At 39.9% G+C, this 15,346-nt stretch overlaps 2 protein-coding genes across 9 annotated transcripts in view; one reads left to right on the top strand and one right to left on the bottom strand.

Annotated features, from left to right (window-relative positions):
* HS3ST5 (heparan sulfate-glucosamine 3-sulfotransferase 5) overlaps window positions 1–15,346 on the bottom strand; it is a 142,543-nt gene that overhangs the window by 45,125 nt on the left and 82,072 nt on the right. The window contains exon 1 of one of the 8 annotated variants that reach the window (XM_083433722.1): window positions 10,559–10,581. The exons of the other annotated variants lie outside the window; for them this stretch is intronic. The gene's annotated coding sequence lies outside the window, so the exon portion shown is untranslated. Of the gene's footprint in view, window positions 1–10,558; window positions 10,582–15,346 lie in introns of those variants that run through there. 8 annotated transcript variants of the gene reach the window in all.
* Window positions 1–15,346, top strand: part of LOC310674495 (uncharacterized protein) — a 141,277-nt gene that overhangs the window by 69,580 nt on the left and 56,351 nt on the right. The gene's annotated exons all lie outside the window — the stretch shown is intronic.

The following is a 15,346-nucleotide window of genomic DNA, read 5'->3' as shown; positions in this document are numbered from 1 at the left end:
GACCACATAAAGAAACCTTGGCTATAGGTCGTGGTTAAGGAAATAGGAGTTTAACAGTGAGGCTGCATTCAAGTATCACACTAAGTGAAACCTTGGCATGGGTGCCATGTTACACTGAACTCGAAGGACCAAGGAGGACCAAATTGGCTGTGATTTCCCAGGAGCACACACTTTCATGCATTTGCACTAAACTGTGGTTTGGCTTAGTGTTACGTGCAAATGTAGCCTTTCTGGGTCCTGAATGTTCTAACATTCAGTTTCATTGGATGGCCCTGGTATCTAGCATTATGAGAGAGGAAGAAAAACTGGTCTCTGTCCACTTTTTCCACATTGCATATCCCATCTGCGAGACTCAACATTTTTAGCAAGCGGTAGCTACTAACTCATTGCTTAGCCAAAAAGGAACATGGTCTTAAGGCACCACTTACACCAATGATGTCACCATTCCCCTATCCAAGTTATTGTCAACATTTGAAAGTTCTTAGGTCTTTAGTATATAGAAATAAATAATGTTTGACAATGGTGTTGGAGGATTCATAAATATAAAATTATGTGTTACAGTATTAAAAATAGAGTTCACTTTTCTAAAAAAAGTATATATTACCCAATTGTAAGACGATAAATGTGCCATTCTCTCTAATGCTTCAACATTACAGCTCTATCTCTTAAAAAGCTGACATGGAAAATAGCAGCGTAATAAACCAATTCATCATAATGCGCAAAAGAAAGCATTGGAATAAATTGTAATAACCTTTCAAAAACTAGCAGCTTTTAAAAGTATTAATTTCTACTCCAGATAATTGGAAAGGACACCTGGGCGGTCAGGCAATATTTTTCATGGGATTGTCCTGTCAGGAACTCAGATTGTCTTTGGAGTCAGGAACAATCGTTTAGCGCTAAATGACAGTGAATCTTGCAAATGGGTATTCCTAGATGGTATTGCCATAAATTACAAAACTGAACTCCCCTCAAGGTCAGCCATAAAAGAGGGCAGGTATCAAATGGCATTCTTGGAGCTCTGAAGTAGTCTTCAAGCTTCATACAAACGGACGCCGGTTGTGTTCCTGCCATAAAAATCAACTTAATGGACTGACAGCACATATTATCATCAAAGCTTTATAAATTTCCTATATAGATCTACAAAATGCAATGAGGACTGTGTTTGAAATGGAAAGAGCTGTGGTTTCTGCTTATGCTAACTGTAAACATTGTTACTTAATTCTGAAGTGCTGACAGCCTTGAATTTGAGACTACAGTGCATTTTGCATTGAAAGCAAGCAACGCTTCGGTGCAGTTCAAAATAATCATACTAACACAATGGCTATTTTTTATTTCCCTTTTCCCTTTTTATATCATCTTTTGATATTTTGTAAGAAAGAGGTTGTACCAATGAACTATATTCCCATTTAAATATGAGTACTGTAAACAGGAGATCAAATTCAAAGAGCAGCTTCTGAATTTTTTAGATGTTTTTTCTCTAATAGTCTGAGACAGTCACTGAATGGAAATAAACAAAACCAATTCAAGGTTTCTTCAGATGGCATAGGAAGGTTCCCATGGAAAAGCAAGTGTGATTCCTCCTTATGCTGTGTCACCACAAGGTGCAGGTATTATCTCTTCTACCGCTGCATAGGCATTGGCCAGGCAGGTAATGTGACCAGAATATGCAGTGAACTAACCATGAAATCGGGACGCGGGTGGCGCTGTGGGTTAAAGCCTCAGTGCCTAGGGCTTGCCGATCGAAAGGTCGGCGGTTCGAATCCCCGCGGCAGGGTGCGCTCCTGCTGTTCGGTCCCAGCGCCTGCCAACCTAGCAGTTCGAAAGCACTTCCGGGTGCAAGTAGATAATTAGGGACCGCTTACTAGCGGGAAGGTAAACGGCGTTTCCGTGTGCGGCTCTGGCTCGCCAGAGCAGCGATGTCACGCTGGCCACGTGACCCGGAAGTGTCTTTGGACAGCGCTGGCCCTTGGCCTCTTTGAGTGAGATGGGCGCACAACCCTAGAGTCTGTCAAGACTGGCCCGTACGGGCAGGGGTACCTTTACCTTTACCGTTAACCATGAAATCAGTCTGCACACACTGACTCCAAAAGTAGAACTGCCTGTATTATTTTTCTGAGCTTTTTTCTGTACTCTTTTTAAATTGGACACATATATATATGTACACACACACACAGAGAGAGAGAGAGAGAGAGAGAGAGAGAGAGAGAGAGAAAGAGAGAGAGAGATGTAACATTACATTTTCTCATTTAAATCTTATAATCATAATCTGTTTTCCTTTTAAAAAAAATCCAGCTTCTTAAATTGTTGCACTGGAGTAAAGGTTGATTTGAGGTAGGGGAAGGCTGCAGTTGAACAAGTTCCCAAAACCTTTGGGTGTAATACATTGTAGTGCTGAGCCTCTCATTTCCCCAGTGCAAGGATTTTTCTTACCACAATGGAACATTCTCCCTGTCTCCTCTACCTCTCCCTGTTCTTTAGAGCTGATTTGAGGAGGGTGCAGGGTGCATGCTGGGTGAGAAGGCGGGGAAGGCCCCATTGCAGAAGTGGAAATCATTTTATTGGTAGGGTATGGTAGCTGAATACCACTCACACCTCTTCTTTTTTGCTAGTATTATATGGAGGCCACCATCCAAAGCTTTACTGCCAGTTTCTTAGCTATGTTTAGTATTCTACTTTGTGCAGACCAGTGGCCAGTGTCATATCAGACCCTGGAGTCTCAAATTTCATTGGCACCCTTGTGAGACGGCCAAAGTTGGTGCCGACCACCTCTTGCACTCCTTTCTAAATCATTGGCATGGCATCCCCTGTGGCGCCTGCAGGGCTCCCATCCTAGCGTTACCAAATTAGTTGTGCTCCCCTAAATCTGCCTCTGATCATATCTTGAACATGTGGTTAGGGAGTTGTTGGTGCTCTGATTCAGAGCTCCAGTTATCAGTTACACAGTAGTCCTAGAAATGCCCTTAGCCTATGGCCCAACCCACAGCAGACCATGCTTCAGAAGCGACAAGCCTCTCTTCTGCACTCTCCTTCCAAACTCAGTAGACTAGTTCAGATGATATTTACTGACTGATCCAGTGCAGTGAGGCCACACCTCTGCATGTCTGAAGTTGGCCTACATGTAAAATACAAGAAAAATATTTGAAGACTCAGTTGACTGACTGAGCCTAAACTGAGGAAATGGTACACATAGGCTGACTTCAGACATTCCATTTCTATGGGGAAGGCAGAAATGGGACCAGTGTGTGCCATGGCCAGGGGAGACAACCATGGAGGTTTTTCTCACCATATTCTTGTTAGTCTTAATTTGTCAGGTGTATGAAGGTACATGCATGAGCACAGAGGTGAAATGGTTGTGAGCAGTGGCAATGGAAAGCAGTAGAAGTTCTATGCTGAGTTTAAATATGAGTGACTCATGCACAACAGTAGTCACTGGTGATAATACTATCCCTGCTATGCTGATTTAAACACACACAGAGAGAAAATTATGGCTAAAATCACACAAAAATGCTTTAATAATCACGTGGGAATCTTCAGTTAATTATAACCATGTTTCAGTTAATTAGTGCCACCCTCGAGTGGTTCATTTTCCAGTTTAAATATCACCACACACTCCTTTAGCTAATGCAGAAGGGACCCTCGTCTCTCCTGAATACTGGTCCATGCTGTCCTGTTACTAGACTATGATGAAATCCCATGATAAGGCATGTAACCTTGCCTTTCTACATTACCAACCCACCTGTACCTCTGCCTCTAGTAGCACAAAACGATTGCCTTATCTATAAGGCAAGCATTCATGTCAATTTCAGCATTGCAATGCATTCTAAATTTCTTTTATAAAATGAAAACGTTACTGTTTACTCCATTGGCCTTTTAAACAGACATCTTTCATGTGAATCCCCTCTCCTGTCACTGCTTTGAGACCCTCCTGCTCTCTTTCTGACTCCTAGGATTTGCTGACAATGGTATTCACTGGCACACTCTCTCTCTCGCTCTCGCTCTTCCTTCCCAGTAAAGAATTTTCAAATGCTGCTTGTGACACACAGCTTGATCCTATGCATTTTTATGAGCAAATATGTGCCACTCAGTTCAGTGGAGCTTTCTCCTAAATAAATGTATATGATTGTAGCTTTAGTTGTTTACAGTTCTGTAGATGAATGCCGGGCTCTCGTGGACTAGAAGGTCCTTTTGGTCCCTTTGAACTCTACAATATTACAATTTTATGATTCTGTGACTTGCAGTTCTTGTCCCCTGCCCTATTCCTTTGGCTACAGAATTCCCTTTCACTCCCTGAAGGAATGCCTTTATTTTAACATCAGATTCTGACATCTAGATACACAAAGGATCCCTCCCCTTAATGCTCAGAGACTCTACCCCAGGATGCACAAAGTGGTGGTTTGTAGCTGGATGGTGCTACAAACACTGATGAAAATTTACCAGCTGTAGTTTGACTATAGTCCTCCGCTTTGTGTATCTGTTTAAGAAAACCTCTTCACCATACCTCTTCATCTCCTTCCTAGAGGGACATAGGGGAAAAAGGAGACAGGTACTCACATCCTCTCTTAGTGAGCTTCCTTTTCCATGCTATAACTCAGAATTAGGTCAACCAGCCTGTTTCCAAAATATCACACTGATTTCTGAACAATTTTACAGTGATGTTGCCTGAGTGTCTCTGCACAGGTATTCTGAAGGGGAAGAAAGAAAATAATAGAATGATCTGCTGTTGGACATTATTTTTAGCTTTTAAATAAATCTGTCATGCCATTTGAAGCTCAGCCTAATGACAATAATTATATGGGCTCTGAAGAAATCCGATTAGGTGAGCTAGGAAACCCATAGCAACTATTGTCGCTCATTTTCTTGTATGACAGGGTTGTCATTCTGGTAATTGCTGGAGCATATGCTTGATGACTGCTTGAACTTAGAACCTTTTTCTTTGAAAAAGATCTGCAAAGTTGGAAACTGACTGAAAGTCACAGCTAACATATTGAATCTGATAGCACTGTGGTACATCAGAAGGCCTATATTAACATTGCTATAAAAAAACCCACGCAGTTCAGCTGTTGACATGTATGGAAAGGAGATGTGAGGAAGAAGGATTTGAAGCATACAAAAGAAAATTATTTTAAAAGAAAACTACTAGTGAAACGCTATGTTATTTATCAATAGAAAATATGGAGCTCAAGGACTAGGAGTACGACAATGGATTAGTACTTCTTCATCCCCTAAAACCAGTAGCCAATGAAGTGGAGTGGAGCTGGGATGTGGAAATGACAACACAACCATGTCCCATCACAAACTGCATGATAGCACAGAAATATAGGGGTGGGTGGAGAGAGATGTGGTTCAGCACTATCAGGATTTTTGGCCTATACTGTTTGCATATGAAATGCCAAACGATATCAAACATGCATGAGCTGGGTCAGATATATTAAAAAACTAACAAAAATTCATGACCGGATTCACCCTAGCAGAAGCCTGAAAAGGAGTCTTGCTAGTGCAATGGGTCGTTCTCCCTTCTCTTCCCCTGCAGGAGAAGTTGGGAGATTGTTCTGCCAGGCAAGTAGAAATGTGTTTGCTGACAGACTACGCTGAATTCTACCCATGATTTCAATTGTTCCCATAGCAAAGCCTAGGCACAGAATGCTGAAACATATGCAAACAATTTAGATTAAAAAAAACGTGGTGCCATTGCTGAGCCACAACTTTCCTCTCCCCCACCCCCAACAATATTTCCCTGTCTGATATCTATTCTGAGAGTCAACTCACCAGTTCTAGAATATGGTGAGTGTGAAGTGTAGGAGGGTGAGGCCAAGGAATGGCTTGCACATGCATGTTCCTTACTTGATGTCTGCAGTGATAACTGATGACTTGTATGTGTAAATAAAACATCATAGATCAAACATCACAGATTCTCAAGTGGAATCCATTTGAATGGAAGTAGAACCATTCATTTCAATGTATGGAAATGCTTAATCACATTTCAACCCATGAATGCAGAAGAGAACCCTGGATCACCCCAATTCGCCAGGTTATTCACCCGCACTCTCACACTTGGCCAATGCCTATCCCTAGTATAGATGTGTGTGTGTGTGTATCCTATATCACCAAAATTCCCATCAACCTCCAGTAACCTTCAAAGAAGCCAAACCTAGCTTATGCACCAGGAGCCCCCCAAAATCTCTTACCACTTTGGAGATTTACTATTATGTTTTTGTTGTACCTCCATATTACTACGTGTGATCTGCTGTAGTATTAATTGGATGTTGACGCTCCTGCCATCTTTTGTTTCTGCAAGGCAAGGCTCTTAGTGGGAAAGGTTGCTGCCTGAGCCCTTGGAGAACCACTGCCAATAAGAGCAGATGTACTAGGTTAGATGGATCAATGATTCAGTATAAGGCAGCTTCATATTTATAGTTACATTTCCTTGGAACTCATTATTTTATTAAATACAGCTTTTACTGTTTCTCCATCAGTAATGGACTGATGGAATTTCATAACTCCAGCAAGAACAATGGGATTATATAATTTCCTGGTGTTCAATTGCTCATGATGAATGGGGAAAAGCATGAAATTGGGGAAATGAGCGTGCAGAGCTCATTTTCCAGGGTTGCTTGAAATGCAAGCATGAAGAGGAAATGTGCTGCTATCTGTCCCTCTGAGTGTAGGAGTAACACTGGTATTCACAACGCTTGATGGCTGCATCTGTAGAGAGGAAAGATCACAGTGTGAATCCCAATAACCACTAGATGAAAGTGATTTAAGAAAAGGGTAACTTAACAGTTAGCTTTTCTAGGTATATCCACTCAGAATAAGTCCTCTTGGGTTTGATGGAACTCAGCTAACTGTGCATAGCATTTCAGCCTTAACGGCTGTATGGTTCTATAGTGGCAGCCATCTTTCCCCTCATACATCGTCTCTGAAAGGAATGGCATTTTGACACAACTCATTAGTCTCACAGGCATTTGCAATCCCATTTTAATGCAGGTGGTTGGTGGTTTTAGGCCCCAAAATTTGACATTTGAAAGTCTGGCATCAACATCTGTAGCAGCCCTGTTCAGGGAAGTTAATACCCAGTCAGATGGGTGGGGTATAAACATTATTATTATTATTAGTAGTAGTAGTAGTAGTAGTAATATTAGTAGTTGTAGTGGTAAATGTCACATTTAATGCTCATGTTATTGTAGGAAAGGCAAATATATTGACAGAGTCATTGTGCAGAGAGGACTGCATCAATAGTGCTTTGCCAAAGATTCCTGCAGCTTGAGGCTTTCAATGACACTACTGAATGCCTAGTAGATAAAATACGGATGACTTATGTATTAATTTCTCATTATTGTGAAAAGGGCGATTAACCTGACTGACCTTTTAACATATACTTCTTACAAAGTGAAATATTGATTTGTATTCCCCTTCCTTCCTTATATTCCACCCCAAAAAATGACAAAGAAAAAGGGAGAAGGGCCAAATTCATGACCTTTCCCCACATTTCTCAAATGCATGTTTTACATGTTTTTTGTTTACTTATACTGGTCCACGCATCAGCTGCATGGTGTCAAACTTAGAACACACATGCAAAAAATAATTAAAGAAAAATATTTTTGTAGCTGTTGGCCACTTAACACAACCCCTTAGTTCAACATACGCTGCCAAAGTTTGATTACGATCAACAAAAATCTAAAGGTATATTTTGCTGTCTTCCTGCCTTACATTCACAGAAGGCGGAAAAGCTCCTCCTAGAGTCAGCAGGATTGCAACACACACAGACTGCTGCTACACTGGATGAACTACTGCTGTGTTGACATGCTCTGTCATAGGGAAAGGGGCGAAGGTAAGGTATCAACACAAAATCTGAGAAAGAGAAGATCACAACCATGCACTGAAGTATTATTATTTGGTCAATCATGCATCAAATATTGCAGTCCTACTTCAGGAGAACTGGTTTAATCCATTCACAGGGTTAGTAGGACAGTCTTCAATCCACCAAATGGATTAAACCAGTTGCCCTGGAGGGAAAGTCGTGGGACTTGAAATATGTCGGGCCAATAAATAACTTCTGTTTATTTATTTTAAATTCACAACAATGTCATGTGCAAAATTCCTCCCCTCACACAGGGTCAATAAACCATTTTCTACACACTACCCTCTCCCTCCATTTTTGTGCTGCATCACAGAGAGGCATTTTATCTCTTAACAAAGGACTTTCTGGACCTTACGCAGGACAATCGGGGAGGCATCTCCCCATTAGGCTCTATACCCAGTGTAGCTGCTGTGCGTGAAGATAGTAATCTGCATGCTGGAAGTGACAGGGAGACGGAATGAGGCTGCTGGACAGTCCTGTTCCTTCATCTGGCATTTTTAAATCTTGCCCTTCACTGCAAAATATCCTTTCTGAGGTAGAAATGGGTCTGCATGAAGTAAATTTCAGCTCACAATGGAGTGTGTAAGCATAGCACAGGCCTATCAGAGGATATTCAGAAGGAGGGACTCATAAGAACGCAAGAGTTCAAACCAAGGGTTAATTTTGCCCAGCACCTTGTTTATTGTTAAGTTGTGGGTGAACATATCAGACGACACAGCGATTCTTCAAACAGCTCTTGTTTATTCACAGGCCAGAACAGAACTGAACTGAAGGGTTCAGTCAGCCTGCTTATATAGAGCTCCACTAGAATGCAACAGTAACCATTTTCTGTAACTATCCAATCACTGAATGTCACTTTCAATCCCTTATTTGCATATGTGGACCTGAGTGAAAACTATCTACAGTATCCCGCTACTGGCCCAGGGTGAGATCTTCAGTACATAACATTTATCACAAAGGCCAGCCAGATGCATCAAGGAAGCCACCCAAGCAGGTTATGAAAGCAATATACTTCCCAGTGTTTGCACTCAGCAACTGATATTCATTGTTATACTGCCTTTGAACATGGTTCTCTTTAACCAGCATAGCTAGTAGCTATTGATACTGTTGCTTGTTCCTGGTTAATTTTAAAACACCATCAAAGCCACAACATATCCCCCTTCATAAATCAGTCTTTCATGCATTAAAGAACGGGAGCAGGGTCTCATCACAGCTGGAGTATTAAAAAACTTATGAAACAAGCACCTGTCTAAAGGTTTTTGCCATATGGTGAAACACCACAAAAGAGCGAGACAGAGGGAGATCTCCTCAGACAGACTTCACATGTTGAGTGGAAGCTGATTGTGCATCGATTTCCCCTTCAGTTCTTCTGCTCAATGCACACATATGACCCAATGAGAGAGAGAGAAAAGTTAACTTTCCATTTCCTTCATACTGTGTGGCCATAGCTGTCATACAATGTTCATTTGAGGAACCATTTTCAAAATTCCAAGAGTCCATTTCTTACCATAATGTGTTGAATTTCAGCAGCAAATTGAAAATACTGACATGAGAAGTATTTATACATTATCCGTTACTTAATATGAGAAACGTTCGCCTTTTTATTTTAGTGCCAAATAAGACTCGCAATGAATCCTGTACCAAAGTGACCTAAGCAAGATTAATATAATCCTAGTTATATCTGCTTCTTGTGGTTGACTGCCTCTTGGGTCATATAGTCGATGAAAACAGCTATTTTAAAACGTGTTTGCTTATGTTTAATTTTAATATAATTATCATGTACAGTTTCTGAATGCTGCCACAGTCACTTGAACATTCATTATTTATGAAACTGCATCTAAATTATATTTAAAGCTTTGATCTTCAAAAGACTTAGAAAGCAATCTGGCTTCTTTGTTGTTTTAGCTGATCGTTTTTTAATGAAACCTCTATCTCACCACTCTGATATTCAAAAACCTAGGATGCTACCATGTTGCAGAAATACTTGTGTATTTTTTCCCCTTCAGAAATACTCATTGAAATTAGTAGGTTTCTAGGGCTATGATAATGCTCTACCACCCACCATCCTGTTCAGAGGAGAATTTGAAGGAACATGATAGTTTTTGCTTTGTTTTTTAGGTGGATGATATTTTTTTAAAAAAGGGTTTGTATGCCATTGTTACTTTTTTGAATTTTATGTAAAGTTTTTTCAACTTTGGGGGCGGGGGGGGAGGACTTTTTTCAGTGGCTATTTCAGTGCTGCATTTGGCCAGCTTATAAAGTAGGACAGGGGAGTTTTAATAAAAGGACGGTCTCTACTGCTGCCACCAGCTATGGTGAACCCCACCACACATGAACCTTAAAAAAAATCCCTAAAATTACCATTACTTTATGAGGGCATAGGGGAGGCAAAGTACCAATTGTATTTTGCCACACACCATTTTTGAACCTGGAGTTCTTGGGCACTTTTTGAGCAGCCTTATGATTTGTATCGTCTGTGATACAGTACATATATTTGGTGGATATTATAAAAGTTCTGCAGGGGTGATAATGTGTCAGTGGAAACCTCACATGGATCAACACTTACTATATTTGGGCCATAATTGTTAAAGTCACTTCTTTTGGTCCTACATTATCTATATGTAATGTTTTCTTCTCATTCCTCTAGACATCTTCACCATCTTGTAATTTTTAAAAGTAAATTAGGTTGTTTATAATTACATTGATTGTAGTTTTTGTATGTCAGTTGCTATGGTCCTCAGAATTCTGGCTGCAGAGAAGTTTTGTTAAAGTCAGTATAAGTCATCTGAAGGGTGTGGTTTGAAGATTGACATGAACATTTCCTAAGAATGCTGGTATTTTATCCACTTTGGTCAATCACTGCATTATCTGGTTTTATGTAAGCAACTTACGTAATGTGGGATTTCGTGACTATTTCTTACAAGAAAAACCTTAAATGCTACAAGATAATCCATCTCTTGTTTGTTGTCTCATGATCTACTTTCCTATATATAAAGAACAAGGTTACAAGGAGGACTTCCCCACTATTTCAGTGTATATGTAAGTGTGGGGTTATAATTCTTCTTGATAAATTTGAATGCAGATAATAATTATTCCACTTCAATTAATTTAGAATAAAATAATGTGATCTTTACTATGCACCTTCCAAGGTATATCTTAATAGCAGGATTCTTTATTCAATTTTCTTTATTGGGCCTAGATTAATGTCACCTTGGAGCTGATAAATCTGCTAATGAACCAACGAAACAGCTTCTGACTCTGATAGTTCTTATTTACTAACCTGATTGGACATACTTTTGGCAGGTATAGAAACCACAGCATTTGCATTCCAGGAAACCAAATTTCTTGTTAAGCTTCAAAATTTCTATGGTAATAATGTTAAAACTGTATTGACCTTTTTTTGAAAACTAAATAAATAGCACCATCATTTTAACATTCTATTCTGTAGCAGTGAGCTCTGAATAAAATCCCAAAAGAAACATAACAGAAATGTAGGAACTACATATTATTAATTTTATTGAAATGAAGAAACATCCATGAAACAAAAATTGGTGGCACGATATCTTGGTGATAACTGATTGGTCCACAAATATTACCATCTTCCAGTCTATTTTGGCAGCTCCAGAAAGTGTGAAAACCATGTGCGGAGGAACTAGGTTTAAATTTTAATTTTGTGCTTCATCTTCAGCCATGCCGAAATACAGTTAGCAGCAACACATGTTAATGACAGATAAGGGAATTGTTGCTTCTCATATAATTATGTTGCTCTTGCCATAGTGGAGTCTGGCAGCAGAGCCAGCCGTATCATCACATTATTAGGGTAGTTACTCTGTTTGACAAGAATCCATTTTTACACAGTCACAGAGGCATCTTTTGTGAGTTGCGCTTCTGGAGCATAAAAATACAGAATATTTTTTGCTGAACCTTATAATGTACTTTCCATACAAAATGCACTTTTATGTGTACAAACATACACGGTTGACTCAGAATAAATCAAGAAGAATAAAATAAACATGTGAATCTCAACCTGTCAAAGAACGGACAGAGCTGCTTTTCCATAGTGTTATGTGCTTTACCATGTTGGAATTTTACCTCATCTATCAGCTGTTTCATTAATTCCCCTATCCACCAGCAAGCCTCCTGAACTCCATTCATCAATTGCACTTAAGTTTTAGTTATTAAGCTCATTTGCAACTATTAAGCTCACTTGCAAAACAATCCACCACCACCACCATATTCCATTGCGCTGGCCAGAATTGGATGTGATAGGTGTGTTGCTCCACTTAACTCCACTGGCTGTGCTGGATTGCTTTTCAAGTGAGCTCCATTGAAATAAATAGGACTTACTTCCAAGTAAACATATTTAGTGCATAGATAGGGGCAAGCTAGACTTAATGGGGCAGCCACATATATTTACTCATATGCCTGCCCTATTCCCTTATGCAGTGTACAGGAGGGTGTCTGTTCTACATGGAATGTGCCTCACTTTGCTGCGCTGCATTGGATGAATCACTTCAATACTAGAAGTGAACTGGGCTGGGAGAAAATTGCTTGAGGAAATTGGAGCAATAAGGTAAGTCAGGGGAGGGGATTGGTTTTAGATCTACACCAGGTAAATAAAAAAAGCTGCCACCTACCCTCCTTTATATGTAAATGGGACAGATGTGAATAAAATCTGCATAGTTGCCTCATCAAATCTAGTTTGACTGAGATTACTGGCAGATATTAGGGGGCCTGCAAAGATGTGCATTTGAGCTGCATCAACGAAAATTGTAGAAGGGAAACATTTATGGTTTGCAATGTTTGCAGAATCCAAGAAAAAGAAGAGATGGCTAATTTCATTTTCACATACCTTGCTTTCAGCACAATACTGCACTCTGAATTTCATTTGATTCTTTATAATCACCAGTATTCTGACAGCTGATTAAAATTCAGAATTGGCTTCTCCTTGGAAAGTCATTTATATGTGGAACAGAAACAGGAAAACCAGCTATATACTGCTGTGAATCAATAACATTTTCATATATATGTAATTGTGAAAGTTGCTGTGGGAATTCACTGTCATCTTAATGGTGTATGAGAAATATATAATATAAAGCAATTGAAGCAGTTTACTACTCAGAATCTCAAACTCAATCATTCTGTTCTGCAGGAAGAACAACGAACATCTTCTGGCACACTGCCTCTTTAAAAAAGATATCAAAGCTAATTGGAAATATGCTGCAAAAAGTATCAATGTGGCTAGCAGAAAAATAATACTGTATTAGAATAATGTATTTGCATCATGAGTAATTAAAAATCTAGTTACTAAACAGTATGTCTGGCCCTCCCAGCTAGATCTCCATGGGAAGCTTTATTTTAAGATGAAAGCAACAGAATTATTTTATTTATTCATTATTTTTTATCCCGTAATTCTTCTAAGGAGCTCAGGGCATCATCATCATTTTCATTTTTAAGTCACCTGACTCAAGAAAGTCTAAAGGGAACTTACATTTTAAAAGTGTTATATTTTAAATGCAAGAGTTGCACACAAGTTTTTAAAACTTGAAAAGTTGTCATGTGCTTATTCTGAAAACAACAATAAAAAACTCTACCTCTCCTCAACAACATATGAACTGAGCCAGACCCTGCGACCATCATGTGAGACCATACTTCATGTGACCCCCCTCCCACAAGAGGTCCAGAGGATGACAAAACGAGAACAGGCCTTTTCTGTGGTGGCTCCCCTTTTATGGAATGCTCTCCCTAGTGAAGCTTGTCTGGTATCTCTGTTACATATCTTTAGGCACTATGTGAAAATGTTTCTCTATAAGCAGGGCTTTGGCTAATTAAACAATCTATGGCCTTTGAAACTGTGTATGGGTAGGAAGGATTATTGTTTTGTGTGTTACTATGTTATGTATTTTTGTCTTTTTATATTGTAAACATGAAGGGCAGTATAGAAATTTAACAAATAATAATAAGCATGATTGCCATGAAAATTAATCCTCTAAAAATGTCCATGAAAATAGTGAAAGACAGCAGAGTCTCTCTGGGAAAGGTCTCACAAACTGATGGAAAAAGAACTCTCCTCTTTCTTGTCAACTAGTCTTTCAGCTTCTACCAAAAACTGCTAATGACCTCAGGCTTTGGGTAGGCTCATATGGATCACATGGGAGGAGGTATTCCATAAAGTATTGGAGTCCTGAACTGTGCAGGGGTTTATAGCTTTAAACCAGCACTTTAATTTCAATCCGGGAACATTCTGCAAGCCAGTGAAGCCAGGCCAGAATTGATGTAATATGTCAACTCATTCAGTTCCTATTAACAAGCTGGTCACTGAGTTATGCACCAGCCACAGTTTCTGGACTGAAAGGGCTGTGAGCTGCACTAAAAGCAAATTACTGGGATGAGGATTTATATGTCCACCTCACTTTCTCAGCCAATATTGGGCACGCAAGTGCAGCTGGTGGGCCTTGGAGTTCTAGGGCGGGAAACTAGAACTTGAAAACTTGAAGTCCACCCATCTATGTCCTAGTTTGGAGCAGGTAGTCCTCTGTTTGAAGGTATCTTCTGTTTAAAAGGGCTGTCTGTTCAATGCCCATTTTAAAGAAAATGAAGCATAAGAGAAGAGCAGGAAGGTCCTTGAAGATGCCCATCAACAGGGTACTGAGCAGGGACACAAACCACCCATAGTCAACTATAGTGAGATGTAGTGATCTTTTCCTATTAAATTTAAACTAATTATTTCTAAATTTGCATCTACACATATAACTTAGTCCATGGAAATCTGATGCAAATACATGCCAAAATGGTGACGTATTTACTTTCTATTTTGGTGATGCATATGTGGTCAACCTGTCTGCCAACCTAGCAGTTCGAAAGCACTCTCGGGTGCAAGTAGATAAATAGGGACCGCTTACTAGCGGGAAGGTAAACGGCGTTTCCGTGTGCGGCTCTGGCTCGCCAGAGCAGCGTTGTCACGCTGGCCACGTGACCCAGAAGTGTCTTCGGACAGCGCTGGCCCCCGGCCTCTTTGAGTGAGATGGGCGCACAACCCTAGAGTCTGTCAAGACTGGCCCATACGGGCAGGGGTACCTTTACCTTTACCTTATGTGGCCAACCTAAGACAAACCTGATGCAATAGAAGTGCTAAGGCAGAAAGGGAGGGGGGGGGAGCCTTCTAATCCCTTCCCTATCTCTGACTCACACAAAGACACAGACAACACAGCATTTATAAAACTTTCAGACAACCAATCACTATTACAGTATAGCAAAATCCACGCTTTAAAAGTTGATCCACTTAACAAATTTGATTAAATCTGAAATGCCAGCATAGCAAACATCATGTCTCGCTGCCTATGGAAATTGATTCTTATGCACTGTTAAACATCTTGCTGGTTTTATAAAATCTACAAACTCTACAAGCTACCAAGTTCCCTGCTTCATTTTTGAAAAATGCCACAGCAGCTGTATATGTCATGCAACTTTGATGAAGAGAGAAAATGA

Source organism: Podarcis tiliguerta, assembly GCF_965153285.1.
Source record: "Podarcis tiliguerta genome assembly, chromosome: 3".
Taxonomy (NCBI): domain Eukaryota; kingdom Metazoa; phylum Chordata; class Lepidosauria; order Squamata; family Lacertidae; genus Podarcis; species Podarcis tiliguerta.
The sequence above is the reverse complement of the archived record's forward strand: the minus strand, read 5'-3'. Positions and strand labels throughout refer to the sequence as shown.